Source organism: Otolemur garnettii, unplaced genomic scaffold (genome assembly GCF_000181295.1).
Source record: "Otolemur garnettii isolate 467f Iridium unplaced genomic scaffold, OtoGar3 scaffold00004, whole genome shotgun sequence".
Classification (NCBI taxonomy): Eukaryota; Metazoa; Chordata; class Mammalia; order Primates; family Galagidae; genus Otolemur; species Otolemur garnettii.
Window position 1 is genome coordinate 32,789,750 of NW_003852399.1, and position 15,588 is coordinate 32,805,337.

Consider the following 15,588-nt stretch of genomic DNA (forward strand, 5'->3'; position numbering starts at 1 on the left):
CTGAAGCTGACCCATTTTTCGTCTTTCCCTAAGTCATTTTCTCTCTGAATAAATTCCATTAAAAACAAAGAGAACAGGACCCAGCAGGACATGCAAAGTGCAGTTCTGCCTTCTTTGACCCCCTGGCCTCATTCCTTTGGGCCCAGGTGTCAGGGTTTACAGGTATTTCCAAGAACAGCTCACTCTGTTATGTGCTTCTGGTGTGGAAATAATTGTTTGAGGCAATTAAATAACCTGGTAAACTAAGATGACCAAATAAACCATTCGGGGTTTACCTAATTTCAAAAATTAGAATATAAAAATATTTTAAAACTTTGTAAACATATTTAGTCTTTGTTTAATAAATCTGAAGACACTTCAGAATCACGCCCTTTCTCAGGGTTTTCATCACTGTGTCAATTATCCTGGCCCTCACAAAGTGCAAGTGAGCTGGCTTCATAGACATTGTTCATTGGTAAAACGCCAGATCTCTTACTGGAAACGGCCATAGATTGAAATTTGTATGTGTTGGTTAATTCTGTAAATCTGGAAAACAAGGGTTTTGAAATAGCCTCCTTTTAATTTCATCATTAATGTGAAACAATAAAAAGGATTAGATCCTGAGTGGAAAATGCATAAACCCAAAACGCTTCCCTAAACAAATCAAACAGAGGAGCTTCCATTTGTCAAGTGAGGGATTATTTTTGTCATACATACAGATGTCTGACAGCGTCAGAATGTGAGTCTTTAGCAATTACGATGCCAGAAAGGTATTGAAGGACAGATTTATTTTCACAGACGTGCACAAAGAGCATCTTTGTGTGCCCTATTTTTTAGTAGTTTTATGCTTATTTGGCATTGAAGAGGATTTGAAGAAGATTCTAACATCCATTGGCACCTCTTAATTTGTGTGATCTTAGATCTCAAATCTCTCCCACAAATTCAGGGCAAGAATCCAACTAAATGAAAAAGTATGATGTGAATCATTATGATAAGGTATATCCTAGTGTAAATTTATGGGTTTTGAAATCTGGTCATTGACTAGCCGGGTTAAGGACTAAAGAAGTCTGTCACAGCATGGAGCTCAGCTTTCAAAGTCGGAATCAACAGCGTAACTTATGCATTGGCTGAAATAATGCAATGAAATTCTTTTCTGTCTTAACAAGCTTCCTCCAGTCATGAAATTCCCTTTGCTGTGCTGCAACCCCAACGTGAAAAAGGAGAACATGTTCAGATATTGAAAAACTGTAGGCCATTACCTACTTTATCACTCATATCAAAGACACTGAAAAGATAGCACATGTACGATTGATGGATTATTCTCATCATGAAAGTCTGATGACCCCACTTGGGTTTTCAAACAAGGCATTTAATAACCACTGGCTTGTTAAAGGGTGGAAAATGATCTGACTGGTGGCCTGATAGGACGAGGTTTTATTGATTTTACTGAGGCCCTTGACTTGGGAGATCACAGGCTTCTTAAGGGCAAACTTAAAAGGAAGCATTAAGATGGATGAGTAATTACCTGTGTGATGGATGTCATTCTGTAAACATCAGGATTGGGGAGCTTCTCCTTTGCGTATCAATCGGTGGGGGAGGGAGAAACATAGACAAAGTCTCATTTCAACCACTTTTAGTCCTTTTGCCTATTTATAAGCCAGCTTTGCTTTGTTAAAAAAAGTGAGTGTAGATGGTTTTCAAAAAAGCAAGCTTTTGTTTTTTTTTTCATTTAGATGTTTGTTTACAAGGAGAAATAGATCATTATGGGTACAAGAAAGGCAAAATAATATTTCAAAGGCTACCAAGAAAAAAGAGAGAAAACTGATAAATGCCTTTTGCTCTTGGTGGTTTTTAGACTACCTGGAAGTGAAGTTCTCTGAAGCCTGGGGCTCCCAAAGGAGTCCTGCTGAGCTTAAGGCAACAGCAGAGAAAAGAGCTTTAGTGGAAGTCTGGGGAGGAGGTACTGGATAGGACTCAGTGCAGAGGAGGTTTGGAGGCCTGGCAGGTGCTGGTGAGTGGAGGTGACAAAGCAGGACTCTGAGTGACGGAACAGGCTTGAGGGACTGCAGGAGTTCCAGCTCTGGGTGAGCAGCATTCTGCAGACCCTGAGATGGTGGGTGCGGTTCTTACACCTGTCTCCTCTGGCCCTGGCTTTCTTTGAGGTGGTGTCACTACTTGTGATTTGACAAGGCTGCTTTCAGGGGAGAGGGTGGACTGGTGTTGACTGGAGAGCACCATGCTGTTGAATCCAGGTGATGCCTGGAATTCCTTCAATGTCGTAACACTGAACTGAGAAATCCTACCTAAAAATAAAACAACAACAACAAAAAAAATGAAGTGTCAGAACAAAACAAAGAAAACCTACATATAAAGTATAAAACTCCTAAATATCATTACATGACATTAGGATAATAACTTCCATTTTTTTCTCATGATATAGGCTCAGTGTTAAAAAGTTATAAAATGCCAGCATCAAAAAGGAAAACATTTTGATTTTTCCCACTGTTCAAATAGAACTTATAACTGTCAACATTTCAATATAGATCTGTTTAGTTTTTTTCTAAACATACAGTACATTTTTTTCCCAATAAAAATTAATAATCCTTCTTTGAGTATGCTTTTTTTTTTTTTGGTTAAATGATATATAGTGGCCATATTTTCAAGTCCTTAAAGAACTCTGACCTATTCTTGCGGATGTATAATATTCCATTATACTTAACCAACCCCAACATTTTTGAACATATGTGTTATACCTAATATTTTGTTAAAAATAGTGTGGTAAATATTCTTGTAGTTATTAAATATTCATAAGCAGGCATTAAAGTTCCTTTGGATAAGCTTCTGGAGGGGAAATCTCTGGGTCAAAACTCATGAGAATAGGTATTGTGGATTGCCAGCGACCTTTACCTTCTGCTGCTTTCCTTACCAGTGTCTCAGCTCTTTTTAGGTTTCCATTTTTCATACAGTCCAAGTGCCTTGAGAGACGCTAAACCCATTCTAACCCCAGAAGAGGCTTTGATTGGCCAGTTGCATTTCTTTGTCAATGACTGATTGACGATTGGCCCCGAGACCTTGAGAAAGCAGGAGAAGTTTTCTGGGAGATTCTGATAAAGTTGTTCACGCTTTGGGAGCACGTTTGGCAGTGACCCCCCTCTTTTGCCCTGTTGTGTGTGAGTGTGAGACCCCAGAAAGCCCGGAACTCCTCATTCTTTGTCTGATGGGCCCAAATACCGTCCTGGGGAGTGGAAATAGAGCCCCTGGACTAAACCGAGACAGCAATTTGCTCAACTGCGCCTCCTCTAGCTACATGAGCCAAAACATTGTCTCATTTCTGAAGCAGTTTGACTGGGGTTTTCTGTTATTTACAGCCCAAAGCACACAAAGTGATCTAGTAATCGGAATTTAAGCCTTTTAGCACTTAAAATTCTAATTTAAGGGATTTTAAAAATTAGAAAGTGCTCTCCAGAAGATTCATATTAATTATAAATTATATTATAATTATATTCTCCTACAAGTAAGTAGCATAGTTTCTTGAAAAATACACTAAAGGCAGCATGAAAATAAACTTATTAAGGTGTAAGCCACCTATGGCTCTTTTACGTCACTGTTATGGGGCAGACACACTGTCTTTTCTCCAAATGAGTTTTGTTCATTGCTCTTACCTCTTCCTCTGTCTTCTCCCACCTCCCTTTATTTACATCAAGGCTTGGTCTGAAAGAACATGAACTGGTTTCCCAGGGTACTGTGTTCAAATCCCTCCATCTGTCATTAATTGTCTCTGAAGGGTTAAATAACCCACTGTCTCTGTGCCCACTTTGTTCACTTGTCCTCTGTAACTTATAGTGCATTTGTGTGGATAAAAGGAAGCAACAGACATGAAAGAAAGCTCTTTACAAAATACACAAGTACTACCCGTTTATTTTTCATCTGTAACTCATGTTTCTACAGTTGTTTACTATTCCTCTGGTTTTACCTTAATTTGCTTTTAGAAAACTCCAGCTTCAATTCCTCCCCAGGAATTCTAAGAGTCTGTTGGGCAGGGGAGAGTGTCTCTACTGCTTATTATTTGGTGTCCACTATTCTTTTCCTCCTTTTTTTTGTCTTGGCTCATTGTAGCCATGTCTTCCATCACTGATAATACCCAGGCCATAGTTATGTCACAAACACACACCAGTGCACCACGGCGGTGGTAGCCTCACAAAAGCTGCCGAAGCCAGGGCTGATGGGAAGAGAACGATGTTGGATTTTGAATGTGTATTATTTGACAGTGGCTCTGGTAATACCAGTAGCAATTGCCCTAAGCCTTCTCACATATTATTTTTTGCCGCTAACGTCTTTTTCTGCCCTATTTCCCACAAACCTGCTCAATTCCAGCTAACTCTCGTTCTTCCTTAAAGTCTCAACTTCAATGTTGCTTCTTTTGGGTCCTTCTCTGCCTGAATTTTCTCGGCCTTTTGCTTGGGTCCTGGAAAAAGAAATTTATAATAAAAAGGAGTAAAATTGGTAAGTGTATATGTGTGCACAAGCGCGTAGTGTAGCATTCGGACCTTCCAAAAGTAATTATTAAGTGCTCATTATTTATAAGGCCCTCAAACTCAGGTTGAATATTTCTCTTACGGCCTTTTATAGCAGTCCCAGATCGTCATTTCCGAGCAAGTGTCAAGTTGCAGTGTATTTCCCTGCCCATGTGTCCACATCCACAATATACTGTGAGTTCCAAGAAGGCCAGGTAACTGTCACTGTTGTTTGGCCTTATGTGTCTCCAGCATCTGAACCCCAGGCTCATGTATCATCAGGTAGACGTTTAACGGATATTACATGTCCCAACTTGAACTCAGTATTCCTCCTCCAAACTCGTTCCTCTTATAAGCTACACCTATCAGAACATGCCCATCTCTTTCTACCAGTTTTTCTGGTCAAAACACTTAGGGTCATCTTGGACTCCTGTTTCATTTGTACTCCACACCATCAGCAAATTATTTTAGCCCCACTTTCTGTATTCTACCACCCCCACTTGTCTGACAGGCCGAAGATGAGGGGAGGCAAAAATGTGGCCCAGGTCACATACTGGTTCCACCCTCGGAGTTGTGCAAGTGAAGATCCTAGGGACACAAGTGAACAACCCTGACCCTGAATGCCTCTTTAAAGTCCTAGCCCGCTGTCTAAGCTACTGTGCTTTTATACTTGGACGCAGCAGGGGCCTGTAATAAGTCTCTGTGCCTCGTCTGTCCTCCTGGGTTTATTCCTAACACAATCGCCAACAGATCTTATTAAATCATTAGTGAGGTCATGTCAGTCCTGATCTCAAGCCCTCCAATGGTTTCACATCACGTAAAAGTAGGTGGGGCCACATTGGCCTAGCAGGTGCTGATTGGCTCATCCTAACAGCCCACTCTGACCTTGTCTTTTCCATTCCACCTGCTCACTCAACAGGGGACAGGATCTGACTCAGGGCCTTTGTACTTACCGTTCCTTCTGCCTGGAAAGCTCTTCCCTCAGATATCCCTCATTTCCTTTAGCCTTGGACCCCAGTGTCATCTTCTCAGGAAGAACTTCTCTGGCCTATTCAAAATGCACCTCCCCCCTGAGTCTCATATTCCTTCCCCTGACTTACTTTATTCTTCTAGCACTTATTGCTATACACATAGTGATATCACACATATGTTTTACTTATATAGATTCTCTCCCCACTACTTTCTACTCTCACCAAATTATACACTACAGGTGGGCAGGAGTTTCTGGGTCCTTCCTTGCTATAACTAACATCTGTATTGTCAGTGCCAGGAACTCAATAAATATTTGCTGAATGCTTGAACACTGCATCTATGGATGGGTGGATACATTTATCTATCTACTTATTTATTAATTTAACTCTGTTTTTGGCATAATTCTTTTCTCAAGACCTAGGCTGGGAGCAAGAAGGCTGAAACAGCCTTGCTGCATTCAAAATTGCCACCCACCCAGTCCTAGTTCCCAGTGTCCCTCAAGGATACTCTGTCCCAATAATCCTTGAGAGTTTTCCAGAAACCCCTAAATTCTGGGGCACACTGCAACTGAAACCCCTAGTGAAAATTAAAATTAACGAATATTAGTGAACCTTCATGTAAGATAGGGATAAAAACTTCATTGTAACAAGATTTAGAAATAAGATAGCAATTCATCCTGACATTCTAATCAAACTTGGTATACCTGCCTATATATGTGAAGCAAAAGAACGTTTTTTTCCCCAAATGTTAAACATTTCTTTTATAGTGAAAAATCAATATACTAGACCTTTTCTTCCATTAAGAAAAAAACACATGAAGGAGTGAAAAATCTAGTATGCTAAAATTTATAATATTATTTTAAAGGATTGAACTGTAGACTTTTTGATGGGTATGCACAGTTTCTTTCAAACAGAATTAGTTTTCAAAATTCCTGTGATGTGAGTGGAAATTGCTCACTACTTTGCTCTTCAAATGGCATCCTTGGCTCTCGAGAAAGATTTCTGAAAGCCTTTATTTGATTCTTGACAGCTGTGCATTCTTCTAGGCTGCCAGATGCGACTCTATCTTGTCTAAATGTAAATACCTGGTTACTTGACTCTCTGTCATGGAGGGCACTTGATTCTTTTTGTAGGAAGCCTTGATTTTCAAGGAAGGAGAGACCAAGGGCCTTCATTAGCCGGCAGGCTTCACATTATTTCCAGACCCTTTGTTTACTTCTGCAGAGCACACTTTGTTTTCATGCCCAATAAGTTTGACGAAGCAGTAAAATAATTCCTGTAAATGGGTCACTGACACAGTTGGGGAGCCCACTCTGGTCTTGCAAAGTATAAATGTTCTGCTGCCCTGTGAATATGGACACCAGGCCTGCTCAAACTTCCCCTTTTCCCTGAGCAATTAGGATCGCAGAGTGAGGAGGGGCAGGGTTAGAAGGAGAAGCAGTTGACTTAGTTTTGTGCAATCTTAGCAGCTTGGTTGAGGGAAACTTAGAAACACCTCTAATGAAATACACATGTCACATACACACTCGTAAGGCCATTAAATGCTTGTGGGTTTTTTGAGGGGGGAGCTGGGGGGTTGTAAAATTGAACAATTTATGCTGTCATTTCTACAGCACTTCTGGTGAAGTATCTAGGTGTTTCTTCTAATATCTCCATTGCAACTTCCAAATCATAGTCTTCTTGCGTTAGCTGAAAGCATTAAAACCAGAAATTACCATAATAGTGCTATTTACCCCTCATTTATGGGAGCCACTAGCGTTATTTTTCCGCTGACTTTACAGAATGCATTTCAGCCAGCAGTACTTCTGGTCTGGTTGATGAAACTCAATTGTACTTAGAAAACACAGTTGTGTATTGTATCAGAAGACCAAACCAGCAGGCTTGTCATTTCACAAAAGGGACTTGCAGAGGTTGCAGTCCCTGTAATCAGGGAGCATTTCATTTGGTGGTCGAGGCTGCGGACTAATGCCTTATTTCACAGCTAATCATCTCCATGTGCTTATGTAACTAGACCAGTGTTTGAATGAAGACTGCACATTTTGACAGCACTACAAACTGGGCGTAAGAAATCCTATTTCACTTTATATCAAAACAGACCTGGAAATGGGGAATGGGTATGATGATATAAACCCTGAAAGGGTTGCTTAGCCTGAACCACAAGGTTGAAAGGATAAAGTGGGTTGTGGGGTGTGTGTGTGTGTGTGTGTGTGTGCGCGCGCGCACGCAAGTGAGACAACCCTGAGGTTGTTAGAGCAGTTTTACTTCACTAATGTTTTTATTCTCAGCCAGAGCACTTGGAGACTTTCTGAACTCACAAGCAGCCTTGATGATGGTGTTTGTGACACTGCCACAGGGTCTTTGCATTATTTATCCCAGTCTGCTTTACCCATCAGCTTTCTGGGAATATTTTCAGATGGAATCGGTAATTAGTGCATATGTGGAAACTTCTCAAAGCAGTTGGGTCTCCTCCTCATTACTTTTTAATTTTTTTCTATTTGCCTAACGTATGTCAAAGATAAAATTTCAAATGATGGATTGGGGGACTTTTTCAGACTGAAATGTTCAGATTTCATGGGAAAATAATGAGTCAAGCAAGGCGCCTTTTCTATGACCAGAAAGAAAGCTCTGCAAACGTGCGTCGGTTTGGGCCTTTCAGTGTTCTACAAAGCGTTTTATTAGTGAACCTCTAGGAGAGCTTTCTAGAACTAACTTGCAAATATTTTAACCATCCTGCAAACTTGTCTTTATTTATCAGTGCTCATCCTGACTTTGTTAGACTGTACTACACCCTCCTCTTACCTTCCTGTGCTTTGAATTCTTTACATTTGGGGAATAATATTTTTCATCTTAGAGTATAATCTGCATATGTAAGAACTGGTCTTAAATTTTTTTACATTTTAAAATACTGAGAATAATGTGAAGACAAGGTCTCTGAATCTTTGCATCTCCTTTTTCTAGGTTTTTTCTTACCACTCTATGTGAAAAATGAAATTATTTCCTATGTTATATAGCAAATATATGGTATAAGATGTGAATTCTTAGGCACTGGTATCTTTACTATGACAAAAAATCTGGGTTCAGTGAGAACAGAAAATGCTTTCATTGGATGGGGGGATAGGGATTTTTTTAAAAGAAGGTCAAAATAAAATATATCTCTTAACCAAAGAATTTGGACTTGGCAAAACCATGTTGATTTAGATGGGATATTATTTTCCAGTAACATAAGCCTACCTAATACAGTGTATACATATATTTTTATTGCTGGGGATTCACTGAGAGTACAAAGAACCAGGTTACATTGATTACATTTGTTAGGTAAAGTCCCTCTTATAATAGTGTTCTGTCCTGAAAGGGACAATACATATTTTTTAAGTACAGCAACTGCGTGTGTGTGTGAGAATCATTGGATTGCTGTCTCAGTATATTTATTATAGTAGCATTGACTTTCTGTAGAACTCAGAATAAGTAGGTTACACTATGTGGAATGTTTAACAACAAATAAGGTCTGTAATGGTAGGGTTCAACTTTGGTATATAATATGTAACCATTTGGTCAAGTGACCAAATTACATTGTCTTCTAGAAGATCTAATAAATAATATTGATTGAAGAGGCTTTTTTTTGGTAACCTATTCTCAGTAGCCCCTTTGGCATTGTATTTCTAGTGTCCTAAGATCAAGGTTCGGGATGGAGACTGAAGATTTGTTTATCCACTGTAGTCTTAGAGCAGTTGTGTATATATCTAGGAGAGGGACATTTTTGTCCTCTATGTGCCACTTTCCATCCTTTTCCAAAAGCTGCCTGCAGACTTAGTGGGAACGTGTCTTGAGCTCTATGAGGAATATCTGTCACCGTTACAGTAAAAAGGTTGCTGGTGGTGACAATACAAATGTCAGGTATTTTCCAACCATCATCTAAAAATGTACACTTTCCAACTGCAAGAACTTGCTATTTTAACAGCCGAGTTACAGATGAGAAGAACTTCACAGCATTTTTTTTTTGAAATTTAAGTGGATTCAAGATGCTCTGAACCTGCACTGCCCGATGTGGCAGCCATCAGCTAAATGTGGGCACGGTGCATTTTAAGTGTGCAGCGAGTCCAAACTGAGGTGTGCTGGAACTGTATAAAAATGTATATTGGATTTCAAAGAGTGGGCACAAAACAGGAATGTAAATATCTTGTTAATATTTTTATATTGTTGTTACATATTGAAATAGTAATAATTTGGATGGATTGGGTTAAATAAGGCATGTCATTAAAATTAATTTCACCTATTTCTTTTCACTTGTTTCAAATGCAGCTACTAGAAAAGCTGAGCATGACCTCAGCGGCTTGCATTTCTGGCTCGCACTGTATTTCCATTGGCTGGTGCCGCTCTGTATTAATGTCTCCTCTTCTTTGTTTCAATATTTCAAAGGCAGATCGTGGTTTCTTTTTTCATAAATCTGTGAAAAGAAATTGTTAATTTTTTTCCCCCAATATTTTACTAACCTCCCAGGCCCCTTTAGGCCCGTGGGCTCTTGCTCTTTTTCATCTTATTCTTCTGCTTGGCCGACATATCCTTGCCCAGACATAGAGTGATCTCTCTCTCACTTATTTTTCAAAATTTGTCTCAGGTGCCAGTGTGATGTAAGACCTAAAATTAACGTCCAGTATCACGTGCTGCCTTGCATCTGCTGACATTGGGCTGGCTTCAAATGGCCTAACGCCAAGTCCCTGCCTACTCAGCTCCTGCAAATAAGGTCCTCTGGCCAAACAACCCACCTCATCAAGGAAATCAAATGCAGTATCTGCTTATCCTTGACCCGTGGGTTTTAATTCCCTGCCAGCCCCAGAATATCCAGACAAACCAGCCACATCCTCCCGTGTGAATCAGGGGAACCTCGCCCTCCTGGTACTACAAAGCCTCTCATAGTTCCAGGTGTTCACTTTACTTGGAGCATAAGCCATGTGCCACTCCTTGTGGCCTGCGGTGTCCTCCCCTGGGCTACGTGTGACTGTGAAACTGCTGTTACTCTCACCAGTCCAGTGCCAGAGGCTGTGTGTTCAACCATCATCACAGCCTCAGGGCAGAGTCTCTCCTTTGCCAACAGGGTGGATGGGAGAGGATTACAATCATTTCTTTCCCTCATCCCTCCTCTTCCGAGGCAGACTTAGCGTCCCCCTCCTTTGTTATACTCACTGCATTTCCTTCTGTCTTAACACCCAGATCGTGCAGCTGAGGGAATTTGCACGTGCATCTTTCCCCTTCTGTTAGAAACTGAAAGCTCCTTGTGGGTAGCGATGATTTCTCATGTATTTTTATATTTCTGGTTCTAAGAACAGTGCCTGGTCCACAGTAGGTGCTCAGTAAATGTTTCACCAATGAATGAATTTGAAAGCCTGGGCTCTCCCTGACCCAAGTCCAGAACCATCAATCTCCTTCCACGATGCTCATGGCCTCTGGCCCTGAGGACCCTGGGGGTTCAGAAGGCAGAATTCATGACTTATATTTCTCAGCTTCAGTTAATATCTCAGTCTGCAGACTGTCCTCCGCGTAGAATTAAATTAACTTGAAAAGAAAGTGCAAGTACCTTGTTTGAAAATCGGTTCCATTTGCCTGGCAATTTAATTTTCAACCCAGATATGATTTGGCCTCCCTGGTGGATGATGTCTGCTTTTCATTTGCTAGGGGCTGTCCACAAGGTCCCAGGACATGGCAGGAGGCTGCAGGCCGGCAGGACAGCAGGCAGCCGTGATGGCCAGGCCCCTTGCATATTTGTTAACTGTGGAGTCACAGGGCTCCTTCGCCTGCTGCAATGGCTCCACTTGAAGAAGGACGACGTGCTTTCTGTCTTGCTAAGCTTCTTATATTACTTTTTAAACGTTTTGCCTTTGGTACGTGCCCAAGCTCCACACATTTTTTCCCCCTTAATTTTTAAACCCACGTATACTTCAAGGGAAATTGAATCCATATGTTTCTGATTCATTTACACACAACTCATCAAAATGTTGTTTTAAAAGAGCTAAACTCAAATCCCGTGGGGTCCAAGTGGATTTCTAACTTGGCTGAAGGCTCTCCCTTCCCTGATCAGGGCTGAATATAGGCAGACCCGCCAGGGTGAAATAGGAACCCTCACACCTCCCAGAATGTGAAAGAAAAGTACCGTTCTTTAAGGCTCAGCTGTGCAGAGCCTAGTGACTTCTTACCTCGCAGTCAGCCTTCATCTGCACAGCTGCCATGGCCTGTGCAGTCTTAGTCCAAAATGTGTAGAGAAAACCAACAGGAAAAAGAGCTCTTTACCTGGGCCTCGCCAAACTGGAATGATCAGAAATCTTCTAGGGAGACTACTTATGCATGTTATTCTGCCTGATTGTAGACTCATAAAATCATAGAGCTGGCAGGGACCCTGCAAAATCATGTTCCTACCTTCACACAGGCCTTGGAAAATTCCTAAGCAAACAGCAAAGCTATCCTAATTACTGCCACAGTGATGTTATATGGCAAAGTCCAGCTCTTATTTCCTTGCAGGTAATTCTGACCAAAACTCAACTCCTAATGTCAGTCAAATTTAGATACACATACAAGGTTTGTATTCTTACCCACAACTAAATACTTGAGATTTTACTAGTCCTTAGATAATGATCTGTGAACTTGGCCCATTGTGCCATTTGGTTTCCAATAACCTTTGGAATTAGCACAAGGCCAGGGCAGCCAGCAACATGGGGCCTTGTCTGGGGTGAAGAATTGTTTCCTTTGGCCTGAGTTGATCCCGCAGCTGGAATGATTGAAAGAACTGTTAGCATCTGGATATCTCCACCATAAAAATTTCCAGGGCAATCAGCATAAAAAGCAACGGTTGGGGTTCCATGCTTCAGTTTCTAACATAGACAACGGGAATACCAGATGTTTTACGTACCATTGGAAGATTGGCTGCGTGGCACAAAGGTGAGCAGGAATTTGCCCAACTTCCAAGAGGGCTAAAGACTCTGAAAGCTGTGCATTTGCTAGTTGTCAGAAGGGCCCTCAAACATAGAAGTGTCTGACTGACAGCCTAAAAGAATGGGTGAACTTTCCAGAAGACTTTTTGATTAATGCCAATTAATGTAACTGCTCTGAAATAGTGGGGGTCTCATTAGTATCAAGAAGTTCTGTTAGTTGGCATCAAAATGGCATCAGGTATTCAGCTAAGTTCCTGCTTTCCCCAAGGGCAACTAGCCCGGCTCAATTTGCCTAGGGGCTTTTGACTCTACAATCTCTTCCAACATTAAACAAGTGAATCCTGGGTACCCTGGTGGGTTCACAAGCCCTGACAGATGTTTCTTTGCAAAAACATGCAGCCCTAACATCCCTTACAAACCTTAAGTGGCTGACATTCTCTCTCTCTCTAAGCTTTCTCCATATTGTTTATTTACCCATTTTGCTTAAACTCAAATTAAGTGCTTTGCTAGGCTTGGCCCTAAAATAGCATCATATAGATATGTTTTTGGGTTTTTGAAATTTGTTTATTAATGTTTTTGTTTTTCTCTCTTTTCTTTCAAGGTTAGAACTGTTTAGTGGTCATAGACTATTCCTCTGGGTGATTCTTTTGTGGCGTCATATTTTGATATAAATTTATTATGACGGGTTGGTTGGTGTAGCTGAAAATGAAGGTACAATGGAATATTTAACAAGGGCACTCTGTATAGGCTCTAGAAGGCAGCTTTTAAAATCAGCTGAATCACTTAGCAATGTATTAGACAAGAATGCATTCATTTCTAAGTATCCAGAGTATAAAAAAAGGAAATTATTTTCACAAGCTCCTGTAATTGTTATAGTGATAGGATAGGATTATATCCTCCAAAAGTTGTAGTTAAAAATAGGATTTGTGCCCTAGCCCTTATTTTGAAAAGTCTTAATGGTAAAAATAGTAGCTACCGCCTGTGGTGCCCTGATACCTGTCCAGCCTCACGATTAGTGCATTACTTATATCATCTTATTAAATCAAAACAACCAGGTGAGGTGGATTTTGTCACATCTATTGTACAGATGAGCACACTGAGGCTCAGGGGAGTTGGGTAATTTGTTCAAGAAACAGGGTCAGTAAATGGAAGAAAAGAGATTCAGATCAAGCTTCTCTGATTTCCAAGCCTGCAGGGAAATTAAAAAAAAAAACATGAAGTAAAATGAAATAAAATAAAACTAGCCTCAGAAATATTAAGCAGTGCTGGCAAGTTCTACTTAGTGCACTCTGAGTATTTGAAATAATTTTAGAAGAAGAAAGGAGTTTTTCAAACGTTAGGTGTTTTGGGTTCTTTGTGAATGTCACAGGTAAAATTTAGGATGTAGCTGAAGAGCCACTTCCCATGCGATGCCCTCTCTGATCTGCAGGAGGGGCCCCTCTCTTTCTTCTCTACAGAGTATGCTCCCCTTTCTCTCCCTACTGCCCTTTACATGCTGTATTTTTGTCTCTGGGTCTTGCTTTTCTGCCAGGCTATCCTTCCATCAGGGAAGGGACCGTGTTCTGTGGTATCCCAGGGCCTGGCACAGTGCTGCACCTGGAGTGAGTGCTCTTTGGAGGGTGTAGGTACGTGGGGACATTGAAGAGGCCACTCAGCATGGTAGGAAACAAGGAGGTGGTGGGAAAGGAGGAGGAGGAGGAGGATGTTCAGAGTCTTTGGGGGCAAGTCAGTGAGGCTTGAGGGCTGATTAGACTGGTGATGTTCATGACATGGGAAGCCCGTGAAAGAAACACTGTGACATAATCATTTTTCCATATTGAAAAGTGACTTTATAAGTAATGGAAAGAATGGGGTGGGAAAGGGAGGAATACAGCACGTTAGGAAGTGTTCCTAATACCTGCTTCTCAAGTCTGGTTCTGATGGCTACAGTCTGGGTTCTTGTAAATTCACTCTGCTAATGATACCAGGATATAGGGCTGTAGAGATGTGGTTTTCTCCCAGCCCAGATGTGCAGACTGCCCCTTACAAGGTAGCCAGGACACATTAAGGTTGGAGGACATGCAAAGCCTTCTGGTCCAGGGGCATGCCACTGTCAAAGCAAAAGCTCCCACCCCAGAGGACACTGCCGTGGGAGTAGGTACTCTGCGGGAGGGATGTCCACCCTCCAGGCTCACTACCACTCTTACTACTGGCCACCTGAGGTCCCCCTGCAGCTTCTCTTACCTCCCCAGGAGAAATTCAGAGAATATCTGGTGAGACCTGTAGAGTTTCTCCTGCAGGGGCAGCCAAAGAACATAGCATCTAGAGTCCTAGAGACAGGCTCTCTGAGTTTGCCTCTCAGCTCCTGAACTGGGCAGCTGAAGGGTATTGGCATGTGACTGAGGGCTGGGCCTTAATTGTTTTGTCTATAAAACCACCTCTCAGGGGTGTTTTGAGTAAATATGTGGAAAGTACCTAGAACACTGTGGGGCACATATTAAATGCTCAGTAAATGATACTTTTTTGTAATTTCATCCCCTGGGGGCTCGTTCTAACTCATACAGCTGTACTGATCATATAACTCTGGCTTGGGTACCGATGGGGACATAGAACATGGGATACTTTCCAGCAGCTGGCCTGGAGGGACAAGTCCAAGATATCTTCTACAAACAATGCTCTATGAGGGTCTTAGGAAAGCCCGAAGTGGCTTTGTCCCCAGAAATCACTCACCTATAAGTACTGACGGGAGTATGCTGGAAGCAAAGCTTAGGACCAGGTGGCATAGGAAGATGTTTGTTGTAATTGTTGCTGCCCTACAGACAGAGCAGCTAGGGGCTCGGGAGCAGCAAGCAAGAGCTATGTCCCCCAGCCACCCCCTGACACCAGCAGGGGGCGAGCTGCAGGTAGGGCGTGCAGCTCTGCCTGTCAACCACTTCTCAGTGTGCTAGCACGACAGGGGCAAGAAGTTTGTGAGTTGCTTTTTCTTTCTTTCTTTTTTTTTTTATTGAATAGTAACTGTGTGCATTAATGCACTTCTGGGGTACAGTGTGAGGTTTTCACAAACAATCCAAAACACTTCCATCAAACTGGTTAACATAGCCTTCATGTAATTTTCTTAGTTATTGTGTTAAAACATTCACATTCTGCTCATAGAAAGATTCACTTGTACCCTTGTAAGATGAACCACAGAAGTGAACCCTCGAATCCCCCTCCCTCCACCCATTC